The sequence below is a fragment of the Strix aluco genome, chromosome 21 (assembly GCF_031877795.1).
Source record: "Strix aluco isolate bStrAlu1 chromosome 21, bStrAlu1.hap1, whole genome shotgun sequence".
Lineage (NCBI taxonomy): Eukaryota > Metazoa > Chordata > Aves > Strigiformes > Strigidae > Strix > Strix aluco.
This window is the reverse complement of record NC_133951.1, coordinates 4562054-4582672: the sequence shown is the minus strand read 5'-3', so window position 1 is coordinate 4582672 and position 20619 is coordinate 4562054.

Genomic DNA, 20619 nt, shown 5'->3' with positions numbered 1-20619 from the left:
TGCATTGACACACTATTTCTGGAGTCAGGCTGCCTGTCAGCTGGTGAGTGCTGATGCAAAGGTAACTGATCTTGGGAAAAACATGGATCCATAATAGGCATAAATGAACATCCCAGAGAAAGTTTAAAATAGATGCATCTGATACCTTGTTTGTATTGCATAGACGTTAAAGTCCATAATAATCTTGATATGAAAGTGATGTGTATTTCTTAGAATACATGATCTCCATTCCCTTTCCTATCATCAGAGTTAGATGAACACATCTCAGTTCTACAGAAAGTACTTTTTCTTGAGGGACTTTAGTTCTGTAAGACTAACTAGTGAAACTCATTTAACCCTAGTAATCTGATGCCCAGGAAGAAACTGTATCTGATTCCTGAGATGTAATTTAAGGCTTGATAATGGCACATTTTTTCATGGTGGGGAATGTTCACCATTTACACATGCTGCTGAGCTCTTTCAAAATAAAGAGGATACTAGTATGAATAAATATTTAAGCAGTAATGAGTGGAGGTTTTCAATCTTTAGAGGAAAATGTGTCATTTCAGAAGAAAGAATGGAGGTGAATATCTGGGACATGTCTGAAGAAAAGATCTACCAACCTTGGGCATATTCTATGTTTCTCCACCCATTTCATGTCCATAGCCTGAGTACCTCAATGTCTGTCTCACTGAGTACTGAAAGAGTGTCTTGAGAAATAGTTCCATTTGCCAAATCTCTGCTTTGTCCTGGTTCTGCAGGAGGGGCAGGCAGGCAGCCCACGTCTGGTGCCTCCTTACACCCCAAGTCCTTGTGAGCCATGGTGCCAAAAGAAATGGCTGAAAACAACAAAGGAAGGAAAAGTAGAGGTACTGGTGAGGGCTGGGAGGACAGAAAGTGTTTAGGACACTCCTGGGAGAGCTGAGAGAGTGCGTGCACACTGGGCACTGTATGAGAAGCTATTTTATGAGCAGGTAACTCATTGAGATACAGAGAGAGTATGAGTGTGACCTTCATGCAAACAATTAAGAAGCATAGAGCAGTGAGATAATGGTCCTTCTCACAGCACCAGCCTGACCACTGAAGGAGCATATCCTGTCCAGAAAGAGTTTTGGGAGTCTTGGGTAGGATGGAAAACACTCAGTCAGTGACTGTTGGGTCACTAGAAGGATTAATTTGGGAAGAAAGAAATGATACTTCATCTGGACATAATGACTGATTTGAACTTAGACCTGTGATAACAAGTATACAAGGAATCCTTCCCAGGGGATAGTGGGGAAATGGGGGCCTTAAGGAAATACGCCTTGATCCTTCTGGGTCAGGAACTGTGGCTTTAGCAGATGCAGAAAAATGTCAGTGCTGTCATGATCCTGTTTCAAGATTTCCTGAAAAAAAGGCATGAGATGTCAGATAAAGAGGCTTTGGCCAGTAAAAAGCTAAAAGACAGAACAAAAATAAAAGAACCAAACCTCTCTTTCCTTTCCAGAGTGTGGTAAAGAAACAAATGGAACAACAGATGTAAGGACATCTGTAGAAAAAACTTGAAAAGGGCTTGCAAGTCAAATCTTTAATTTCTGAAATAATGTTAAGCAATAACAAATAGCTGAGGATACATTGCTGCCATTAACTACAGAATGCTTTTTGAAGTTAAAAGCAGTGTTACACATTTTTAAAATGTTTTTCTGTAATTGTAGACATGGAATATATGCAAATTTGAAAGAACAGGAACTAAAACCTAGGTCCCTCTTCTCTACCCTGAACGCCTCTGGCTCCTTCTTATCTGGCCTATGACTTCTGCCTTCCTGCTGCGTGTGGCTCCAGCTGGAAGACAGCAACTTCTATCAGGCTGTCAGTTCTGCTGCTTGGGCTGAATACACAGACACATTCCTGCAAAGCAGCAAATGTGGCTGTGATCCTTTCCAGCCTGAGAGACTATTTATGTAATTTTCTAGTCATGTGAATCTATCAAACTGGGAGCCAACTATAGAAAAGAAATAAAAAATAATGCAATATCTGTACTAAAGAATGGGGGAAATGCATTCATCAGAAGGACTTATCTCAATAAAACAAGTATTGATGAAAGAGTTGAGAAAGATTCACTTACCTGGAACAGGTGCAGCTCAGAATTAATGGCCATAAGAATAGATGAACTAGTTTATGATGAGTGACTTCAAAAGATTGGCTTGTTTAGTCTAGTGAGATGAAACTGATACAAGATGGATTTATTTGTATAACTACTGAGGAGAAAAAAAATGAGAACAATCTCTTTAGGCTGAAGGAAAATATTAGGAGTAAAATAAAACAATGTAAAGAGACCATATGTTAATTCATTTTGAGAATTAGAGGTACTTTTCTGATCCTCAAATACGTATATGGTAGATCCATCTTTTGAAAATTTTAGAGGTAGACAAATATATTTTATAGAAATTGAGAACTGGAAAGATGTCGTCAAATTGTGGTCACTGCAGTGGTGAGCACCATATAACAATTTTTTCTCCATCACTATATTGTTCTTCATTGTAACTGGTAGTAATCTCAGACCTGATGAGATTACAGAATTGTTTGTAAGACATGTTGATTGATACAGACAGACTGGGAAGGCATCTAGTTCTGTGCTTCTATCCTTCTGTTTTCCAAGTGACAACACTCTTGCTTTTAATTTAAACGTCAACTTTCCTTTTGTTCCCAGCTAGACTGTCAGGAGTACAATGTCCTTCTGCTCAAGAAGTTTTGGCGGTGTCATGGATAAGAAATGAATGACAGGGATATTTGTCAAGTTTCTCTCTCTGGCCGGATCTGTAGAGCACAAACTGTGTTATTACTAGGTAGACAAATTACTATGCCAAAATGCCCACTCAGCAATAGTAATCCATAAATCACAAATACCATTTAACAAAAACTTTCATGACATGTCAAATATTTCTCATCCTTAAAGAGAATTGCTAGGGAAAGAACCATGTGCCTTCTAAATATTGAATTTACAACAAAGGGTGGGAATATTGCACTGACTGTTGGTGACATTTCATCCGTTCTTCTAAAATGACTGATGAAATGGCTTCTTTTCAGAATTACTGTGACATGTCATTACTTGCATTTTTCACATTGTTTCTTTTTGTTTGTGTTATTAGAAGATTACTGGTCCCTGTACTCTCTGGCACTCACCTGGTTGAGATGCCCACTGGAGGTTATGCAGTACCATGTTACAGAAAGAGTTCATTCATGACACATTGTACTTGATGATTGTGATGCTAAAAGTGGAATCACATTCTGCCGGCAGATGCCTAACACTTGGCCTACATCAGAAGAGCCCTGAATGCTGTGCATAAGGCAGAAGCCACTATGCAGATAATCCACTGTTTAGTAGATGCCATGCCACTCAGGCTTTTCCCAAACAATCCAAGTAGCCATTGCATGTGTGGATTGTTTCCTGGGCATGTTAACAAGCCCTTTGCCCCAGGACTGCCACATGGGCATCTCAGCTGAGGACATGAAGGAACTGCTGCTCTAGCAAGAGGAAACTGATGGACGTCAAACACCTTCCCGTGAGTTAAATGCAAGGCACCATCAACAGCCCTGTTTCCCTACAGCTATGGGGAGACCCACAACAGGGTTGTCCTGTCATGGCAGGGGACCAGAATTTTTCTTTGGGAGGGAAAAGACTGTCAGATTGATACAGGATTAGTGATTCTTTTATACTCTGGAGAGGGTCTGTTACACCAGCTGCACTGCATCAGAGCAGCAAAGCAGCTCTAAGACTCCTCTCTGGCCCAGTTTTCCCTTCCTTCCATCCCTGCTCCCTTAGGAGAAGCATTGTTGATGCTGCTCTGCCCTGGGGCTGACTGAGCCGTGCTAAATGTGGCCAGCTGTGGTAGTGAGATTCCAGTCTTCCCCTCTGTTCAGTGGCTCTGGGGTGACAGCAGAAGAGGGCACAGGAGTCCAGCCCCACAGTGTGGGGAGCCAGCACATCTCTACAAAGGTTTGTTCTTCTTTCCCTCACACTGCTGTAGGGACAGCTTTCTCAAGCACTGTCTGTCCCCCCCCCCCCCCCCCCATCCCCCGTCCCCCGTCCCCCGTCCCCCCCATCTCCTTTTCCCAGAAGCTCTGGGAACTGCTTGGTAAAGCTGCAATAGAGGGAGGGCAGGACACATCTAAGCATGGAGCACATTGCTGTGTGAAATATTCCATGGTGAAATTCAGGAAACTCCCTGACAACTTTGCTGAGTCCTGTTAGAATCTTTGATACTGAAGATGGAGGGTGTGCAGAGAAGCTGCTGCAGACATTTCTTGGGGGTACTTGTGACGTGCCCAACACATGATGATCCTGGTTCCCTAAGGAACTCTGATGTCATGTAGGATACCTCTCTCCAGGTGAATTCCATGGAGACCAGAGAAGGGGGACATTTCTACCACCTCACTCCTGATGCCAAAGAAGAAAATGAGTCCACTCTCCTCCATGGAAAACCAGCAATGGAGAAATCTTTCTTCCAGGAAGTCTTTCATAACATCCCTGGGAAGGTTTTCACCCTTGACACAAAGGAACCTGTTTTCTTACCAAAAATATTGTGAGTATTTAGGTGAATTTACAATAAGTAATGTGAGGACTGGGAAGATGAAACAGGGAATTCATGTTCACAAACATTCATGGCTTTCAGCAAAAAGTCACCACTCTGTATATTCATGCAGAGATTTCTTCCCATGAAGAGTCCAAGCTCTGCACAGCCATCGCAGGACGAGCACAAAAGGAAAATATTAGAGTACCATAAATGCTGTGTAAGCAAATGTGAGTGTGTATTCATTTTTCCATGTGTGCAATTTCCTGAATGCAGAAAAAAAATAATTTAGTTGAATTTATGGTGTCTTGAATTGTATAAATCCCTGTGTTCATATTATAGGCACAAATCATATATTCTGTGGAGCTGGCACAAATGCTACACTCACTCCTTAGTGAGTTCTAACCTCCCTCTCAAATTTTAAGATGTCAATGAAGAACAAGCTCCATGTTGCTGAAACCCAACCCCAAGGAGCGATGGTATTAACATCCATAAAAATAACTGTCTGGTGTGGGATCCTTAGGGATGTATTGCTGACAGAATTGCTCAGGCCAAGACTGTGCAGATGTCCGTATCAAATTAGATGTCATTCAGTCCTTCCCAACCAGCAACATAAATATGAAAAAATTACTTGCACAGTTCATGTGTGGTGTAATAGGAACAGCTCTCTGTCTCATTTCAGTCTGCTACAGTGCTAAAAAACAGATGCTCTGAGAAGATGTTCACAGCTCTAGAGGGTGCTTCCACTATGAGAAGAACGATCCTTTGGAGACCGTTTAATGTCACATATTCTTCAAACCACTGATAATTAATCTGCACAGGTCCTCACCACAAACTGAGTGGCTACTGAATGTTTCTATTCGTTCAAAAACCTGCCACACAAATCCACGGGAGGAGAACCAGGTGCAGACTCCTGACCCCCCACACAACAAACGCATCAGGATTGGGATGTGCCTCAGCCAGGAGCACGTGGAGAATGGGGCAGTGTTCAGGAAAAGCCTCAGCACATCTGCCTATTCTTATAATTGCCATAATTTGTCAGGAAGGCTCTCAGCTACTGGCAGGGAGACACAGCTTTGGGCTGGCCTTTGGGCTGCCCCAGAGCAACTGCCATGTCCTGACATGCCTGTCACCACCAGCCGAGACACAGCAGCAAGGCAGGTAGTGTCCCTTGGGGTCAGCCCCTGGCAAAAAGGCTGGACAACAGAAAGCCTGGAGCCCAGGTGCTGCTGCTCTGGTGTCAGGGCAGGCTCTGGTCCCTGGGAGGGAGGACGCCCTTCTGCACAGGCAGGCAGGCTGAGCACGGGCAGCACCACATGCAGTCACTGCTTGTGGCTCTGGGCAGAGCATGCATCTGGGAGGCAAAACACTCTGTGCATTCATGGAGTGGCTGGAAAGCTGCCGGAGCCAGATCTAGCTGGAGCCTTCTTCTTGTCTGGGCAAACCAGCTCGTGCTATGCCCAGTGATACTGGCTCCAGGTTGCTGTTGGTTTCAATTTTGGCAAGTCATCGACATGAAGTACATGAGAGGCCAGGGAGGCAACACTCCTTAGGATTGCTTTGTAAGGATCTGTCCCATCTGAAAGCAAGTGGGTGGCTTGTCAGTGCCTCTTGGGCACTGGCTAAGGCTCAGAAGCAAGGGAGCAGCTCCAGAGGAGGAGCTGAATGATGGGGACTGATGGCAGGCCTGAGACATGTTCAACTGCTTTTAGGTGTGTTGAGGGGCTGGCAAAGTACCATATCAGACAGAGGCAGGAGTAAGTATTGTGTCATGAATGTGTGGCAGCTGGGCGGACATGGTTACAGTGCAGGACACTGCCCCAGGTCTGGAGATGAGCAGGGGTTTGGTGAGCAGCTCCTGTATGGGGTCGATTGAAACTCAAGGATGTCTTGTCTCTCGTCTGGACAGATCACAGATCCCTTGGCCCTGGCAATCACATATTACAAAGGAGGTATTTGCTATTTTAGGCATAGGGTAGTCACCAAAGTCCTCTCCCAGTTCTGTCAATAAGCTTACATGTGTCCTTTCAGAAAGGAAGAGTTAGGTGGTTTATGTTCTCATACTTTCCTCTCCCTGGCATGCAGGTCTTGTTTTCTTGGGCATTGGCATCATCATTTGCAAGTGTGGGAGCTCACTCACAGCTTTGATTTCCCTGAGTGAGACATCAAACGAGAACCCAGCAGTGATCTCCAGGAGTGAACCCAAGCTTAGCTGCCCCAGACAAGATCTGTCAGGGCATTTATGCAGATTTATTTACAGTGCTTGTTCCTATCTCAGCCTTCACCCTGCAATAGTAAGCCTTTGCTAGGTTGAACTCTTCCAGGCTCCTTCCTTGAGGGAGCTTCTCTGATCTCCTATGGTCTCACAAATTCTGTTTGTACCCCATATGGCTTGAGTCAGTAATTTCTGAATGTGTATGGCTGGGACAGTACAGAATATTTCAGAGCAAGTGCCACCAGAGCTTTATACAGAGCCATCAGTGCTCCCCTAACAGTTTCCAAAGTACCACAGCTGGTGCACTCAATATCGCTGTGCCTGTTTGGGAAACCCACAGTACATGTGACTTCCGCTCTTATTTTCAGTCATTCTTTGCTATTGTGCATATGTGTTATCTCATCTTACCTCTGAACTGATGGGGGAGTGTTGTATTTACCTCGGTGTCACACAGCACATGTGGATCAAATGTTAAGTTACCATCTCAGGTGTCAAGGCAGTAACAAACTAAATCCGAATTTTCATGTTATGGTGCAGATTAATCAGCAATCACAACTATTTTGATACATCTGTGACTGTCTTTAGATGCAATGGATTTAATGAGTAGTAGAGACTTCTCCCACAAGACTGGTAGGTATTCCCCATGTCCCAACAATGTAATTGCAAGAACACTGCCATTTAAAAAATGACATCATATGCCTTGTTACTTCTTCATGAAGTAGCACACAAAACCCAGCCATTTTCCAAAACAGACTTTGATGGTTTGTCTGTCCCAGAGCAACAGGAAAACTGGTGACATTCAGTTTTAGTGATCTGGTATTGTTCAAGATGGAGGAGACACAAAGCCAAGCTCTTTAATGCTGAGATTTCCTACTAGTTTCTTTAATTAACATATTTGTATCTGCTGACTTTCAGGAACACCTACTGAATGCTGGTGCCCAAGATGTGTTTTAAGGATGAAGGACTGACAAGTTACTCTGCTGGTGCAGTAAAAGCACAGGAATTATCCTCCATTTTCCTTCTTCATTACCTTTTTCATCCTCTTGTATTGCAGATCAAGAAAGATATCTTGACCTGAAATTTTCTCAGCTGGGCAGGACTATACCTACTAGAAGCCTTCACCACTTATAATCCAGACAACCACAGTGTAGCTGAGCCAGCAATGGGCAGCAATAGGGCTGCCCACACAAGCATCCCTGGCACACCAAGGCAGGACTCACACCCATATATTGGGGGAGTTGCTCAGGGGTCTCTCTATCCACCAGCAGCCAGTTTGCAAACACAGAGGCACACTCTGACTGGCTCTTCAACATTCCATCACTCTGGAGAGCAGCAGTTGGTTAAAGTCAGGATCCTAATAACTCTAGTAACTATGGAAGACTGTGCACATGGGTGTGAAAGGAGTGCCTGTTCATGACATGGGGAAAAAGATATTTCTTCTCAGATCCTGGCATCCCTGCTGACTTTTCCTTACCATCCCCATGAGATAAATTTCTGAGCTGTAACTCTGGCCTGCTGTTCACCTGCCCTGTTGATGGTTTCAGCAAAAACTTAATCTCTTTGTGTGTGACATTCTTTTCCTTAAGGTAACTAGCAGCCAGCACCTGACAAGGAAGAGTCTCACAGGTTGCCCAGCACCATCATTTTCCCACCAAAATTCAGCTCTTTACTTGGTTTTCTAATATCCTTTGGATGATGGAGGTTCATGATTCACCTATGCTGAGACCACCTTCCCTAAACACTCACATAATATCTGGTATCTTGATGTGTTGTAGGGATAGAGGAGCCCAGCTTTCTTGCCTGTGACACAGATGCTTTGATCCTGTGGCTGTCTTTATAGGCTTCATTTTATTGCTACAGATAGGAAATAGGGGAAGATGTAAAGGCAGGTCCTTGTCCTCTACTTGTTGGGAGCTTGAGAAAGAGTCTTGCTTGCCATCATGAATCAGTTCTACCTTGTCTAGCTGGGACTACAGTAGCTCAAACACAGTACTGGGCATGGTGGTAGCCCTGATTATCATTGGAGTCTGTTTTCTCATCACCTGGCTCCAGTTTGCGTTAGATAGTTGGGAATATCTCTGGCATGTTTTACAGCATGACTCTTTGTGTTTACTGTGGTACAGGATTGCTAGCACATCTATGAGCAGAAGAAATCTGGACTCAAAGGCAGCAAAAATCATATCTGATGGAGCTGGGAACTGTACGTCCCTGGATGTGGGGACAGAGAAAGACCTGTATGTATTTGTAAGGGCTGGAGAGCAGTCTGAATGCATTTTGAATCTACAAAACTGGCTTTAGGAAGGAGAGTAATTCCATTAACTGCAATAGTTTTTACCTGACAGGCCCCATTATCTGGAAGTTGCAGTTAATAGTTTACTGTTTCATTAATGAGTGCATAACTGTGGTGCAGGAGTAAAGTGGACTCCCAAGACTTTAGTCTGTACACTCTATAATCTTCACAGAATGTAGATGTAGTCCTATAAGAAAGGTGTGTGTGATGTATTTGCTCTGCAGAAAGCTCTTGGGGTCCAGCCTCTTAGAATGGAACCACAGAGGAACATTTAAGTAAGAAAACAGTAAGAAAGAAAGCAAGAAAGTCAGTGAAGAAAAGATATTTTACAGAGATAGTCTGAGTTTTGAGGCCATATCATCATTTCCTTGAACTATTTTTTTATTGTTGTGCCCCTAAGTTAGGTGTCAGCACAAGTTCTTACCAGCTGGAATTACATAGACTGCACTGTACTCCCAAGGATAATTTCTGTGTGACTGCAGCATTCTGGCAATTCTCACATGAAAAGGGATGAGAATTTATAATCAGTCCCAACTTTCAACTCCAAAGGACACACCCAAGTGTTTAACTTGCTGGTGCATCCTCACACACAGGCAGCACAGGTCAGTGAGCTCAGGCTTGTCTCCTTGTGCAGCTGGAACAGATCAGCGTCAGCCTGACTCTCCTAGTTACCCAACTGCCATTCTGTGTTCTTGTAAACTGTAAACTTGTAAAGCCGTGTCTTGCTCTGAAACCAGGAATGTCTGCCTGCTATTCTTAGTAGGTTTTGGATTTTGAGTCCTTTCTGATGTGGGAAGACATCTGGTACGAGGACCTTCTTGTAGCCTAGAAGTGAATGGTTTCAATTGTTCTGCTAACTAGAGCTGGAATCAAGTCAATGTGCAGAGACATCACCTCTTGTCTATAGAGGAAGGGTGAGATTGGGCTCACACAGGCTGAAGAGACACTAGGAGAAGCTTCCCATTGGAGCTTATTAAGTATCTGGGGGAAATTTAGTGTCATTTTATAGATGAAACATTGTCAGAAAGAGGTGCAATAGGAAACTTGGGTGAAACAAAGAGACAGACGCCAGGGTCCCCAAAGGGGTTGGAGAACTTTAGCTCACATGCTACATTAAGTAAAGTCTTGCCATTAGTTTGAACAAGGAACAGCCGCCAAATCTCCTAGTGGTTGGGAACTACTGACAACATGATCCTCAGGCATCACGTGTGACTATAGTCAGTTCAGCTGTGGAACTCAGTGGTACCTGCTGAGCCTGAAAAAATTATGCACAGGTGGCTTGGATATTCCACTGCTGCAGTACTTTAAAGGAGGAAATGAGACATCATTAGCACCTTATTTTCTGCACCAAAAGCTACTGACTGCATGTACTGGTTTTAGCTGAGATAGAGTTAAATTTCTTCATAGTAGCTTGTATGGGGCTATGTTTTGGATTTGTGATAAAAATGGTGATGACACAAGGATGATTAAGTTAATGCTGAACAGTGCTTACACAGAACCAAGGTCTTTTCTGCTTCTCACACTGCCCCACCAGCAAATAGGCTGGGGGTACACAAGAAGTTGGGAGAGGACACAGCTGACCTCAACTGACCAAAGGGATATTCCATATCCTATGATGTCATGTTTGGTATATAAAGCTGGGGGAAGAAGGAGGGATTGAGGGACATTTGGAGTTATGGTGTTTGTCTTCCCAAGTCACTGTTATGCATGATGGAGTCCTGCTTTCCTGGAAATGCCTAAACTTCTGCCTGTCAATGAGAAGTAGTAAATAAATTCCTTGTTTTACTTTGCTTGTGGCTTTTGCTTTACCTACTAAACTGTCTTTATCTCAGTCCTTGTGTTTTTGCACTTTTACCTTTCTAATTCTGTCCCCCATCCCACCGGGAGGGAGTGAGTGAACAGCTGTGTGGAGCTTAGCTGCCTACCAGGTTTAAACCATGACACTGCCAAACAGTAAAGCCTTTAACAGTGTGTTTTGGCTCAAAGAAGGTGCAGAAACATCGGTCACTGAATACAATAACAGATTTCTTCAGTCACTGTCACAAAAAAGAAACTGTGGAGTTGCACTCACCTTTGACACCACGCTTCTTTTCCACTACTTTGTGGGGGAACACATTCTGACCAAAAGAGCAGAGGGCTTGAGGAAAGTGCAGATAGGAAATAGTGGAAGATGTAAAGGCAGGTCCTTGTCCTCTTCTTGTTGGGAGCTTGTAGCCCAGGTAATGTGCTCTAAGTCATTTGTCATTTTGGTATCCCTTCACTGGACCCTCTCCAGTTTTTCCACATCCCCCTTGAACTGCCGAGCCCAAAATATAATACTGTATTCCAGGTGTGACTGCACCGGCCCCAAATACAGTGAGGAAAGTAACTTCTTTCACTCTGTTGGACACTGTTGCTAACGCAGCCCACTATGGGATTGCTTTCCTCACAGTGAGAAAGCACTGCTTGTTTGCTTTCAGACTAGCATCTTCCAAAACCCCCACACCCTTTCCAGCAGGACTAGTGATAAGACACTTCCCTGTCCATATGGTGTTATTCTGCCCCAGGTGGAAAACTCTGCAGTTCTCCTTACTGATCTTCCTGAGGTTTCTGTTGGCATCACCCTCAGGTTTATCAAGGTCCTGTGGGATTGAATCTGTCATTTGTGATGTTCAGCCACTCTCCATAGATTACTGTTATCTGCAATTTTTCTAAAGGTGCATTCTGTGTCAGCACTCAGGGTACCGATGAAGATTTTGAAAGATAAAAGGGCCTCATTGTGAACCGCAGGGGTACTGTTCTCATTAACAGCTGCCAGCCAGCTACTAATTAGCTGCTGATTGCTACCCCTTGAACAGTCCAGACAATTTTCAAATGTCACAAGAACCCATTTGTCAAGCTAATACATCCTCAGCTTCCAAATGAGAGACCTGCAAGTCATACTAGTCCTTACACTTTTACACAGAGCCTAAAGTTGTTTAGCATGGTATTCCACAAGGTGTATTACTTCCACCACTATCTCCTTATCCATACAATTATTTCAGCTCAAGTAAAATTTCCAGTTCATGAGGTGAACAGCACCAAGAAGAAAACACAGGCCGGGGGGGTGGGGGGTGGGGGGGGTGGGGTGGGGGTGGGCAGGGAGTCAGGGAGTGCAAGGTGAGGTGTTCTACTGGGATACAGACTAGCAGTCTTGAGATGCCTTCACTTTCCCACTTGACCTGTGCTCTCTTGCTGCTGGTCTCACAGACAGCCACGGAACAGGGGGAAGGGGAGGCCATGTTTTAAGGGATGGCAGAGAGTGAGGCAGGTGCCTGGTCTCCATCTCAAGAAGGATCTATTTTCAGCATGCCCAAATCCTCCCTCTTCCATGGGAATGTCAACACTGCAGAGCCTTGTCCACACCACATTGCTGTGCCAGACAGCCTGTATCCACAGCCTACTCACATTCTGCCTCTTCTCTTTTAAGTCTGATGTGGTTTGCATCCAACTCAGCCCTGCAGAGATGAAAACATTGGCAGAAAGTTAACAGAGGCAAGAACCATTTCCTTTCCTTTTTTGCATCAAGGTATTGTTTCTTATTTCAGCAGGTCCTTCCTTTCCTAAGGACAGATACCTTTGTGGCTGCTTCAAACCTTTCTACAGGAGCACTACAGCTGCATTTAATTAAACATGTCCAGGAACTTAGGCCAACTGGCATGGGACTTCTTATGGGAGTAAACTATTTCTGTATCAAGAATGGTGAGGCTGGATGCAGGCTGTATTGGGAATGGTCCCAGAAAATGACAGCTGTCCAGTTATGCCTTTGAATCTGCTTAAGAGATGGATGAGCTGGCACAGGTCAAAAGCTTGACAGGGAATCCACTAATATTTTACCAGTATAAGTGATTGACTTCCCGTATCTGCAAATGTTCCCTGGCATAGCGCAGTATGCTAACAAAGATGTAACACAAGATGGAGTTTTCCCCAGTGTAATTTATCAATGTCTGTGGACATAGAGTAGAAAAGAAATAGAATTGAGGACTTTGGATTATAGACTTCTTTGCAAGAAGCTTACAGGCCAGCATGTCAGGAAATAGAAATTAATCAGCTTTGTGAAAGAAAATAAAGCTGCCACAAAGGATGAGTAGCTTAAATCCCTTCAGGGTATGGTCGTGTGAGCAGCGAAGTGACAGAACATAAATCTTTCAAATTTTCACTTATTACAGAAGAACAACACTCCAGAATAGGCTACCTTCAAACTTTCATTGTTTTCACCATGCCTTTTCAACTGCAGGAAATTAAAGCGGTATCTGTCCTGATAGTTTCAGTGACACAAAAGCCCTGGATAGCCAATGTTTTTCCACGGTGTTCATCTAATGCTCATCTCCATCTTTGAATAATATAAACATAGCCCAAATTACTTTTCCCTGCTTACTTTGCCTTGAAAACTTGAATCTAACGTTTAGTTTATTTTCCTTGGTAGTAACCTCAAGCTGCAGAAAGCAAAAAAAATCACTGTTTTTAGATTACCTAAGAATGTTTCAGGCAATTGTTTCCATATGTTTTAGTTCAATTTTTCTAGCTAAATTACTCTTCAATATTTCTTGCCTGTGTTTCTATTGTCTTTGTGTGTTTTCCCAGTTTAAAACACTAATGACCATACTGATTAAGTCCCTACTAAGTTTCTGTTACCAACACCAAGTGCTTCTACCTAGGACTGTAATTAGCCAGCCAGTCTATCTGAAGCAGCTGCTAATATAGAAATCTACTCTTGGAAGTCTTATGCAGCACTGTGTTAATATCATGGGTTACGTTCTGGCAAACTTCTGGCATATGTCCAAGTTATTAATGAAACTATGCATTTCTGGAATGATTTTAGCAATACACTTTCGAGTAAGGTATGTAAATAAGCTACATTTTTCATCTTGAATCCTTTCCTTTATACTTTTTGTTTTGCTTAGTCAAAATATCAAATGTTGGCAACATTTATCAATGGTCATTAGATCTTTCTTTCAATGAGCAAGGTGTTTCACAGCTGACTACTAAAATATTAAGTAAACATCCCTTTTTATGTATTCTTTTTCAGGTGAAGGTAGAAGACAACTGGCAAATTAAAAAATAAAAATGTTAACACACTTCTTCTTACTTTCTCAGTGCGTAAAATGTATTGTCATCAAGGGGATTCCTCTAGAACAGGAAATGAACTGTGAGATGGAGCTGTCAGTTGTGATCTGTGAGACCAAGATGACCAGATTTGCAAGGACTAATGAAGGTCCTCCTAAACAACTAAGACATTCAAATGTCTTTTTTATATTGAAAGTTTTTCTAGTAGCTTGGGATGTAATCATATGGTAGTCAATAATATTCACAGCAATGAGATTTTCCTCTAGTATGCTTGAAGTGAATGGATATATATGTTACCTACCTATGGCTTTTCAGTCCTCCTGATCTGTTGGAACTTATAGGGAACTGATGACGTCTGTGCTTCTGACTTTGGCATCTGTGTAAATCATACAACATTGAATAAGATATATCTGGACCAGTGAATTTAGCTTTGTGTTCCAGCTATTTAATGATGCTGTTTCTTTGTTTTGACATTGGAACCATCATTATTTAAATTTCATTCCATAAGGAAGTACTTGTAGCTTATAGGGAGTTGGAGTTTAATCGGTCCTTGAGTTCATCAGATACTTGAAATTTTCCCCTGAGACATGAGGCTGATTTTCTCTGAAGCTCTTAACTAAGCTGTCTCTAAACTATCACCTGCTTTTGGAAGAAATAGAGCTTCCTACTCCTGCCAAGATGCTGGATGCATTGCAGGAGCATGTTACAGCACTGCCTACTGAGATGGTGCAGTTCCCTTTAGATTATACATCTTTGGGTACTATGGCTTTCTTTGCTACTCGGGTGGACAGAGGATGCTGTTACCGGAGTATCACTGAGACACTTTTAATTGCACTGAATTTTCTCTTTGGATTATATCACAGACCTAGCTGACTGGAATGTAAAACCACATTCTTCAATACACATAGTCTGCCCCAACTGTATCTATCTGAGTGAACAAAAATGAGCTGCTCTTGAGTAGGACCAGAGTTAGGCCAAGAATAAACATAGTGGAGATTTTATGAACGTATCCTGCTGTGGCCATCTCCATTACCTTGTATCCTGGATCTTGTGAAGCAAAGACTGCTGCACTGCAAACTCTTGCTGTGCTAGTTCAACAGGGTGTTATTTCCCTCAGAGACTATGCTTGTACATAGAAGGAGACTTGAGAGGGACAAGGAAAAGGGTTCAGTGATATGTTACCCTGGGAATGGGGACAAAGATCAGGGGACATCAATATCAGAAAGAGGACATATGAAGGAATTAATTTCTCCAGCCATCCCCTGCTGAGTTTCCATTAAGTCCTGGCAGCAGTGGGAATCAGCTACTTCTTTTCTCAGCTGTTGCTGTAACCTGAAAAGAGCTGCGAAAGCCTCGCTTCAAGGTCATATTGAGAAGATAGGTCAGCGTTGAACCAGTTTCTTTTATGAGAAACCTTCATATTTTAGATGAGCTTAGTACATAAGCATTTTCTTCAACTTTTCTGGCAGAGCATAGATAATTATATTCTTCTCTCTGCAGATTGAAAATGAACTGAATTTGGCATTGTGTCTGAGTGCACATACACATCATCAAGTTTAAATTGTTATTACTCCCTCCAAATCCATTTTATTCAATGTGTAGAAACTGTGTGAGGCTCCATAAGCTAAGCAAAAGTTCTTCATCATTTTGTACCTTGAAATTTTTGCATTGTCTTTGGACAATATAAGACACTACAGTGGGGAAAACTGTCTATAGTTTGCATTTGATAACACAATTCAGTAAAAGTTAGTTCTGTAAAGCAGACTTTTAAGTAAAGATGAAGACTGAAAAAAAATCCAGAGATTTTAGAGTATTTGAAGAGACAGAAAAAGCACTGTAACTCTGTTTCTAACAGTACAGGGTATACAGGGTGTCACCTGAGTTTAGGACTGTGAAATATATTGGCAAACAGCATGTTACTCATGTACAGAAAAGGTGTAAAGCAGTGTAATAGTTAAGACCTGAATATCCATATATACTTACAGATGGATATTGTAGAACTATGGCATACAACACTTAATATTTTTCACTATTTTCTCAGAATTTGTAAGAATATTGTTTCAATTATCTTCCCTGGTATTCATAATATAATACACAGAAAAGAAATGTACACAATACTGTAATTTTTCCTTAATTAAAACTGGGAATTGGGCATATCTTTCCTGTACCTTTAATGTAATACCTTCATAAAAGCCTATATGGATATTTTCTGCTATATAGCTGTGGAATAACACACAGGGTACAGTTATATCTTCCTGGGAACACTGACCAAACCCACGTGAACTTTAACTAAAAAAAAACTTTGAATGATTTGCAGCTAGAGGAAATGTCATCTGACTACTGAAAGGATATTAGGGAGTGAGGAAGGAATTCTTCTTGCCCACAGCCTGGCTCACATGTGCTGTTACACAGCTGGGTCCACATCCTCCGCAACACAACAGCAAATCCCCAGAAGAGCTCTACTGAGAAGAATGGCTTTGTCATTGGCTATTGGAAATTCAAATATTTTCAGTCCCTAAAGTCACACTCAGCCAGACTCTCCATATAACCCCTGGAGATCCAGTCACATCCTGGGGACACTTTGTCCCAGCCTGACAGCACTGCATACAACAAGCTTCGTACATATCACTGAGAGCAGGACCCCACAGAAAAGCAACAGCAACTACTCAGAGAAGAACTCAAGGTGGATGAAAAAGTGGACATGAGCCAGTGGTGTTCACTTGCAGCTCAGAGAGCCAACTGTATCCTGGACTGCATCAAAAGAAGCATGGCCAGCAGGTCGAGGGAGGTGATTCTCTCCCTCTACTCCTCTCTTGTAAGACCCCACCTGCAGTGGTGTGTCCAGATCTGGGGCCCCCAGTATAAGAAAGACATGGACTTGTTAGAGCGGGCCACAAAAATTATCTGAAAGCTGGAATACCTCTCCCATGAAGAAAAGACTGAAAGGGTTGGGGTTGTTCAGCCTGGAGATGAGAAAGGTTCAAGGACATGTTGAAGCCTTTCAATACTTAAAGGAGGCTTATAAGAAAGACAAAGACATTTTACCAGTGCCTGTAGTGACAGGACAAGAAGTGATGGCTTTAAACTGAAAGAGGGTAGGTTTCAAATGCATATAAGAAGGAAACATTTTCTGATGTGTGTGGTGAGGCATTGGAACAGGTTTCTCAGAGAAGTTACAAATGCCCCACCACTGGAAGTGTTCAAAATCAGGTTGGATGGGGCTTTGGGCAACCTAATCTAGTGAAAGATGTCCTTGCCCACAGCAGGGTTGTTGGACTAGGTCATCTTTGAATGCCCCTTTTTATGCAAGCCATTCTATCATTTGACTTACTACTTAACCTGCTGCTGCCAAAGGATGCTGCCTTTACAGTTCAGATATTACAGTTTCCGTGGGAATGGAAGACCAGAGCTCCCTCCTCAACCTGATGGAAGAAAACCCACATGTCTCACATCCTGGGAGAGGTCTCAGCCATCCCTGCTTTCCCATGGCCTTCTTAACACCATGCTCTGATCTGCCAAAGCCCTCCTGTCCCCTCCTTAGATAAAACCAACCCACTGGGCTGCTGGACACTGCATGGCACCCAGTGTCTCAGTTTGGGTTTGGGTTCCAGTCTGGGGCCCAGCCACCCAAAAATGTGGGTGTTGCAATGTCAGAGTCCTTCTTGGAGCAAGTGCACAAGGCAGTGCCTGATGCTGGATATTACCTTGGATCCCATACATTATTTTTCTTACCTGGTCCCTGTGTCCCTGACCTCTTTCAATAACCAAAATGTCAATGACCAGGAGAAAAGTCTGTTTAGATGTGACAACATTTAAAGCAGCTCAAGTAACAGTGCCCTTTCCCTAAAACTAGATGAGTCACTCTCCAGGACTATCAGCAAATCCCCCTTTCTCAGAGTATCAGGGTTGTCTACCACCTCTAACGTTCTGATACAGGCAGCAACTTTTTGCTAGCTTTTGTTGCAGGAACTGTATGAATGTGTAAATGTGTAAGCTATTAGTTTCTGGGAGTTGTGGGTAGGGAAGGGCTAAAAGGGTCTTTGGTTTTTTTCCCAGTTGGTGAATTTGATGGTGAGAGCATGCATATGGCAGACAGACTTTAGCTGAGACTGTGGTTTGTTTACGTTAACGAAGTGTTGTGTATTGATGGATAAACTGAGGACTGCAAGTTGCTTTACCTAGATTGTCTTCTGGATGTGTCAGCTGACCTCAGAGATGGTGGGAGGGCTCTGGAATTCTGCAGGAGAAGAAATTTCTGCACAAATGGAAAAAACCTGGTTGATATATAGACTCTGTAATGACCTGTAACCACTTCTTGTTGAAAAGGTTATGAACATTCAAATGGCATAGATTTCTACAGGCCCAAATCTTTACCTTAGCAATTTACTTTATTAATGGTATAGATTGACAGGTCAGACTTGGGAAAAAGACATAAGAAAGAACTGAGGTCCTTTCCTGAATTGCTAATATGGGTACTTTTTAATTAATTAAAACATCATCAAGAAAAGAAAGGAACATCTGTTGTTCAGCTGCACTAATCTACATAGCAGAAATCATAGCATACCTATGACATCTTCCTTAGCACGAATTCATGCACAGGCTTCTTGGAGACTCTCCCACTTTTTTGCAAATTCAAGTGTGCAGATGGGAACATGTGCATGAGTGTATATATCCTCTTCTTCATACATCAGAAGTGATCTCACATATCTCTGAGACTCAGTAGTTCAGCTAGACCCCAGCCTCCTTTGCTGTGACCAAATCTTTGTCTCTTGGACAGTCATCTTGCCATGTCTGTGACTCTCAGGCACCAGCACTATCACACTGAAGGAACCTGATTACTCCTCTATTTTCAGAATTTTACTAACATGACCATCAAATGATTTTAGTAATATTTATTCCCTTCTTAGTGGTCTGCTTAATGTATTGCTCTTAGGCATTTCTTATAAGCTTCACACCATCACATGGGAAAGATAAATGTTGTTATCCCCATTGTACAGCTGGGATAGCTGCAACACAGACATACCAAGCAATCCACCCTGGGTCATACAGTGAGTCGGTGGGAAAGCCAGCAATAGAATCCATAAGTCCTGCATCCAAGTTCTCTAAGTGCCTTGACTAGTCCAGATTCCCTCCTTAACACCCTTGTCAAATTATTTATAGGAAGTGTATTCATATAGTCAGTAAGACATCAAAATTTTCTAATTATATCTAGTCATGTCAAATGACAATTATGCCCTTAGTTCAGTTTGCCAGACAATGCTTTGCCAAAGAAGGTTTGCCAAAAATTTTTTGACCGAAGAAAGAGTAGGCATCTGTAGCATCTGCAGACTAGATGATATAAAATGTCCCTGTGACAAGTCTGCTCTGTCTCCACGGAAAGCTTCAAGGTAAGTGTATGGGGTCCCAGGCTTGCAGGAAGAGGATGGCGCCCTTATGTTCCACAGAATTCCTGCTGCCTGCAATGCTCATTTCCAGGAGGGCACTCAATTTCTCAGCGCAGATTTTGAATCTACTTTCAAGGCACCTGCACATTTTCACTCTGGATTTCTGTGCAACAGCAAGTAAGGAGTTGCCATTTCTGTTTTACAGTACTGACCAGCTGCCAGCCTGCAAGCTACCCATCTGGTGTCACAAGAGGTAAGAACCTGATTTATTAATACTTAGATGGCAGAGAAAGATCTTTTTGGATGGGATTTCTGTACAGCTGAGTGAATTGTCACTATTTCACACTGTATTTTCAAATCCAGTGAATTGCAGTAGAAGGTGGTGGGGTGCCCAAGTGGTAAGGTTTTCAAGTGAATCACAGAATCATAGAACAGCACAGGCTGTAAGGGACGTTGAAAGATCATCTGGTCCAATCTTTAAGTGACTGTGTTTGAAGTCCCTGACAACTGATGACAGACTGGAAAATCCCCATGGGGACATTCTCCACTTCCGTTTAACTGACCAAAAAAGAAGGGAGATGTGCTGGCTTCCCATCTTTGCTGTTGCAGCATTAAAACTGGACCAAGATGAGCACAGTAAGAAAAAGTGCAAAATTCAACATTTTGCCTCAGAACATGTTATTTGCCATGAAATCATTAAAGAAGTAAAAGAGCTGTAATACAAGTAACCAAGCTCTGTTTGTCATCTCTGTAAAATGCAATGCTGCCATTTATTCCCCTCACTGATCTGCCTGTTCTCTACCTCACAAAAAAATGGAAGCTGCAGCCCTCCTCCTCTGTAAGCCACCACCTGTTCCTGAAGGGACAAATAAAGAATTATCATGTTACTCTCTCGTTTTAGTACAAATATAACACAATATTAAAGGTTCTGTAAATATTGTGTACCTATCTCTATATAGGATAGAAATAAATGTATGTTTTCCTAAGCTGCCTACTGTTTTTCCTGGGGAAAAAATGAAAAAAGTAATTTTTCAGATAAATTAATTCTTTAAAAGTCTTATCTTTTAAATTCCTGAGTTGAACTTAGAATCTTTGTGTTTAACTTTGTTTTCCCCT